Raw genomic sequence first — 6,764 nt, forward strand, 5'->3', positions numbered from 1 at the left:
AAGGGTTCTATCCCATTCTCCCCACTGGACCACAAAGCCGGTGCTGAACCACGTCTCCCACTCTTTAGACGTGATGGGGTAGCCTTTTTGTTGCTCTGGGGTTCCCATCCTTGCCTTTTGAATGATAGAATCGTCCTTGCACGATCTAAAAAAGATGTAGGATTCTGGGTCGTAGACTTCAAGGTCTGTTTCTACACGATAGAGCTCTCCTGGCACAGACCCGCACCATTGTGTGGTATAGACTCCTTTTTTTAGTACTCATATCTTTACAGACTTTGTTTCTGAAGTAATTCCAGTCTTTGGCTGAAAAACTAATGTGAGGTGTGCTTTCACGAAGAAAAATTTCATCAAGCTCTCTTGTATAAAGATGAACTGTTCCGTGCTCAAGAATCCCGACATTCTAAAATCTTCCACCGCCCATTCAAACTGAGGCACCCATGCCTTTCGGTCCAGAAAATCAGCCAATGTTGTTGGGGGCGTCTTCTTTCTGGGAGCATACTCATTGCAACAGGATCTATAATTATACGTCGTTTTGGATTCATTACTCCTAATTGATTACCTGCGACGTCCATGATTGTGATGCTGCAAAGATGGCGCTGTTGTTCTGCACGAAAATAGCTCTTTCCGATACGGATTCATCCCAAAAATCGTTCAGTCACACAGATGTAAGTCAAAAAGGTAGCCTGCTATATATATACACAACCATTGCTAAAGCCACTCCCAAACATCCGCTTTTAGAGGATAACACCGGACATCCCGTGTACACAAACCCCCCCTTTTCACACCCGTCTTCACCTTTTGGTGATCGACCCCCACCCCCACTAATAGAGGATGAGGCCGGCCATGCCCTAATACACACCCCCATTTTCACACCCCCATGTCTTTGTTGTTCATCCTTGCTATGACGCCAATCTTTTTTTTATTTTTTATTAATTAAATTTTTTTTATTAATTCATTTTAATTTTTTTAATAAAATTAAATTAATTAATTGTTTGATTTGTTAGTTTTTGATTAATTAATGTTTTTATTAATCAAAAATGTATTCACGTGCACGACTGTTACGCGCATTATGCTTTGCTGGCCTTTATTTACTACTGGTGTGTCTTACCTGTTTTCCACCCTCTCTCTAACCAGGTCAATGCATCTTATGATGACTTACTCCTCCATAACAATGTGAGGTGGTTCATAAGGGAAGGGTCCAGGAAAGATTTGGGACTGTCACCTAAATGAGTTCAATCTCAAGCTGCAAGGCCAAGGTAACAGTGAGATTACAGCTTGTGTGACAGTGTAAATTTGCTGTCCCCTCAAAATAACACATCACACAGCCATTAATGTCTAAACCGCTGGCAATAAAAGTGAGTATACCCCTTAGTGAAAATGTCCAGATTGAGCCCAAAGTGTCAATATTTTGTGTGGCCACCATTATCTTCCAGTCCTGCTTTAACCCTCTTGGGCATGGATTTCACCAGAGCTTCACAGGTTGCCACTAGAGTCCTCTTCCGTTCCTCCATGACGACATAACGGAGCTGGTGGATGTTTGAGACCTTTCGCTCCTCTATCTTTTGTTTGAGGATGCCCCACAGATGCTCAGTCGTGTTTTGGTCTGGAGACATGCTTGGCCAGCCCATCACCTTTACTTGGTGTGAGAGACCGGGGTTCAACTACCCACTGTGACACGTCCACCAATGTGTTCCTGAGTAAGACACTTAGCCCCTACTTGCTCCAGAGGCGTGTGACCTCTGAGATACTTAGCAATTGGATAAAAGCGTCAGATAAATGAAGAAATGAAGAAATATGATAGCCATGCAGACCAATTTGATGCAGTGTGCGCGGTGTGATCTGGGCACTGAAAGGCTGACCCTCACCCCTTCAACCTCTGCAGCAATGCTGGCAGCACTCATATGTCTATTTCCCAAAGACAACCTCTGGACATGGATATGATGCTGAGCATGTGCACTCAGCTTCTTTGGTCAAGCCTTTCCCTAGCACAGCACTTAAAGGCTTGTGCAGACTACACAATTTTCAACTTCGTCAGATTGCTGTGTTGTTAAGACATACACTTGTTGTCAGATAAGATAAAAATGATAAATACAAACAATATGGGCGAAATAATGGATTAGCACAGGCAAGCATCAGGGATTGTCTCTGCTACAAAGAGTTGGGGGTGAGTAAAAAATGTTTTGTAGTTAAAAAGTAGCTGCCTGCTCTGCCAGCTGCCTGCTCTCATTGGCTGTATGTGGATGTCGAGTCGACTGACGGCTCCAGATTTGTTAGCATGTTAGATTTCTGTCCGGCGTCGGCAAGCCTCTTTGATGTGTAGTTGAGTGGCCTAGTTCACACAGGGAGGGGCTTGGCGCCTTCTGCGTGCACACACACATGCCATCCTATTAAAGTTGGCAACTAGCAAGAGCTCATCACTTGAACAAACTCTCAAAAGTGCAACCACATCAGCAGATGTTCGTTGAAGACTGTGGGCAGATATTCTGTTATAAAAAATTAAAAAGTCAGCCCCATCAAGCTTTGTAAACAAAGAGATAACATAAGAGTAGCCTCCCTCAGACCTATTTATTACTGTGTGTTTGAGCAGGTTATCATGCAGAAAGTCAATAGAAAGAAATGATCAGTAATCAACTATGGGAATAACCTCCTTGTATAATACTCCCCGACCAAACAGTATTTATTAAGGGCACGCACTCCACCAACAGTACATACAGGCTTAATGTAATAGACTCCGCTACTATTCATAACTTAGAAACTACAGTTGTTTCTTTAGATGCAGAGAAAGCATTTGACAGGGTAAATTGGAAATTTCTATTCGCTACTTTACATAAATTGGGATTTGGAAACTCTTTCATAGACTGGATTAAAAAGTTCTGACAGGACAAATGATCATACTTTCACCAAGCTTTAATCTTCAAAGGGGTACCAGGCAGTGTTGCCCACTCTCTCTCTCGCTATTCTCTATTTTTATAGAACCACTTGCAGCCGCTATCAGACAAAATAAAAATATTAAAGGAATTCAAACAGAAAATGTACACCACAAGACAAGCTTTTATGCAGATGATGTATTACATCTCCTAAACTCACAAACTTCTCTTTCGGAGACAATCACACTTATGGATAAATTCTCATCCATCTCCATCTACTCCATTAACGGAAGTAAATACATAGTTTTACCTGTAATGTGTGATTTTTTGATGAGTATATCTAGCACACCGCTAAAGTCAGGGAATATTAATTAACTGGGTGTCAATATTTCCTCCAGGCTGACATGGCTAAACTATACACCTCTACTTAAATCTATAGAAGATGACACTGTGTTTGATGGACAACATTGCCTATATCACTCATGGGAAGAGTCTCCACTATAAAAATGATGGATCTACCTAAAATCAATTACTTGTTTTCACTGTTACCCACCAGCCCTCTGCTTTCTGGTTTAAGTCACTGGACTCAAACATCTCTAAAATAAACCCCCACAAATCAGTTTAAAAACTCTGCACAAAGCAAAAGATTGTGGTGGTTTAGAACTGCCAAATATTTCTCATTACTTCCTCTACAGCAGACAATATATCTCAAAATGGATCAATCAAAGCCCCCTGGACCTCACTGATGTACAACAAATATTCTGTAAGGAAATTAAAATTTCCGATATGCCATTCAGTAGCTTCAGCATCAAACGTCATACCTGCTTTAAAAGCATTAACATAAGCACTTCCCTGGCAGCCTGGTGGGAATTTTTTAAAATATCTAGGTCTTCACCAATCCCATGCAGATTTACTCCAATCTGAAACAATCCTGACATCCTGCAAAATAAGAAAAAATTCCCCACTGTGGTATCATAAAGGAATAAGACATCAAGAGTATGTAATGCAGGGCAGCAACTTTATTCCATTCCAGAATCTAGTGGCACACTATGGAATTAGCAACAATAGATTTCATTAATATCAACAGTTTAAATCCATTATTCAGGCAAGATTTAAGGATAACATAATGGACTTAAATCTACCTCCAATGATTACAGACTTTCTTAAACTCTCACCCCCAAAACTATTATCAAAGATAAACATGTTACTGTTGAAAACACTTGGTTCAGTGTTTCTCCCATTCTTAAAGTGGGAGACAGATCTATCCATTTGTCCAGACCAAAACTTCTGGACACAAATATGTTTAAATACTTTTAGAATGACTAAAAATCCCAATCTACAACTCATACAGTATAAAACTCTCCATAGAACACACTATACAGGACAAATGATGTTCAGAATGGGTCTTTTGCAGTCAAACATCTACCGGACCTGCTCAGGTAACATATCTGATAGTTACATGCATGCTATGTGGCAATCTGGCAGAAGATATGTGAAGACCTATCAATATGGCTAAGGTACCCGATCCCAGTTTCTCCATCACTCTTCGTGCTGGGGGCCATAAGTGACATTAGTATAGAGGTTGACACATCATACATGCTTCTCACTGCCGTATGCATCGCCCAGAAAACTACATGGGAACCCTTAATGTAACACATTCGCACCTCTATTGTAGACAGGAAGTTCAGGCAGCTGGATATATTTCCTTGTTGCTGAAACACATAAGGTCAATAGTTTCCAAAACTAGCATGAGCTAGCAAGTGCTGATTTAGAAAATTTTCAGATTTGGTCACTTTGGTCACCAATAGTTCAACTAATAGAGTTTTGTCAGAATAGAAGAATGTGTCATTCAATCTCAAGCCGTGTTGATTTGTGTACAGGACATCTAGTGATGTTTTAGCTTCCCTGATCTCTGCAAGTTTAAAAAAATGGCATTTTCATTTAAGCCAACTGCCTGCTTTAACAAGACAATATAACTGGATAACATGACAGCATAATTGGAAACATCATCATACCTGGCATTGCAATTCAAAGCCGTTCATGCAAAATGATTAGAAGTCATACTTTTAATATCTTTGTAAAGGATGTAGGTAGCGATTTACTTCAAAACTGTCCTGTCCAGCTGTAAGAATGCGTGTTCTTATAATTCATCCAGGGGCTTGGTAATCCATCATAGAAACACTGCATTGTTTTTGGACACCTTCAAAAAATAATAGAAGCAATAATTCAGTGTGTTATGTACTAATGTATCTAATACTGACTATACAAACAACTATTTTGTTTCGGTGAATGAAATCCTTGGCAGCCATGTTGACTCCTCTCCAATCACAAGCTGTGTTATTAGATGGTGGACTATGTGCAAAGTACAATGACTTAACAAAATGGTGTATTGTTGATTTATTTAATCTGCTTTGTCCTAAGAATTTAGAAATCTACTACTTACCTCTCCAAAAATGTACAACTACATGTTGCAGCGACGCATACTGCAAGAACTGTGATTGGTCAGCTTGGTAGCATCGCATTTCCTCAGCTTGTTCTGCCTCAACCGATTCAAGGGTCCTGCATACCATCTCCTCTGATGCCTTCTCTCATTTCTTGGTTTAATAATTTCCCTAAAAGTTACTGCTGTTCAACGGCTTCAACTATAACATGAGCCCCTCAGTTTATGTCACCATTGTTTGTGGTTGCCTACGCCAATGAAGAAGAAACCCTATCCCTAACATACTTGGGTGCCTAAGTTCTATTGGTATTTCATTGGAACATAGAAGCCCCAGCACCAACCAGTGTTTTGGCGCTGTAATTGCAGAGCGACAAAGACTCCGACGCACATGTAAGAGGTCATGACAGTACATAGCCTACGCCATCGGCTATGGCATAGACTCGACGCAGAAGTATAAATTGAAACTTATGTTGGGGTTTTCAACATATGGTCAGGTTTGTTTATTAGCTGAATATCAAAGATATTCTAGAAATATTAATAAGATTATAAATATTTAAAACTTAATTATAATTAATAAATACGGGGCACCACCCTGGAATCAGGGACCAATAACCAAATATGAGCCAAGTATGATCATTCTAAAAGAGGGTTTGTCCACCTACAAATGGCAAATAGAGAAGAGTGAATCCATACACTGGCCATGGCATCCAACTCTTACTACAACATTATACACAAATAATCACAGGCAACGACTTCTTAAAATTATAATAGTATTTATTCAATTCAAGCATAGATCAATGATTAACAACTTTAGCAAGTAAATCACTATTAACTAAGCAAAATGCAATAAAGTCAATTAGACAAAAACATACAAAAAAACATACAACAAACCAGCATGCGTGGAGGGGGGGGGACTAAAAGAGGTGGGTGGATCTAACCACGTGGGTGGTCGCAGATCCGGTTCAGAATTGGGCCTGATTTCAAGATCAAGATGGCGGAAAATTACTCTTGCCTGAACTAAAAAAATTGGAGACACACTCTGATGCAAGTCTGCTGTGGTCTGATTAGCTTCAGAGATCACGTGGTGTGTGTATGTGGGGTTAGTAAGCAGAAGGAGGAGAGAAAGGCACAGAGAAAACTATATACAATATACCACAGTCTATCCTACAGCCACCAGCAGTGAATAATTCATTCACCAGCAGTTGCTGGCTTTGGATTAGATAGAATGCGCAATTGTATCTGTTCTCAAACAACAGAAGCCCACACCAAAAAACCTAATTACTGTTGCAAACACTCTTTATCAACTAATTAACTTTATCAATGAGAGGATGGATAGTGAACTTGCATTCAGCAACCATGTTCCCCGCTGAAAAAGGGCCGTAGACACTTTCACACTTCCGAGTGGAATGTGCATGCACCGCTAAGGGTGGGTCTGTTCCCGCCTGTGTACAGGCTTG

The sequence above is a fragment of the Micropterus dolomieu genome, linkage group LG05, assembly GCF_021292245.1.
Source record: "Micropterus dolomieu isolate WLL.071019.BEF.003 ecotype Adirondacks linkage group LG05, ASM2129224v1, whole genome shotgun sequence".
NCBI lineage: Eukaryota > Metazoa > Chordata > Actinopteri > Centrarchiformes > Centrarchidae > Micropterus > Micropterus dolomieu.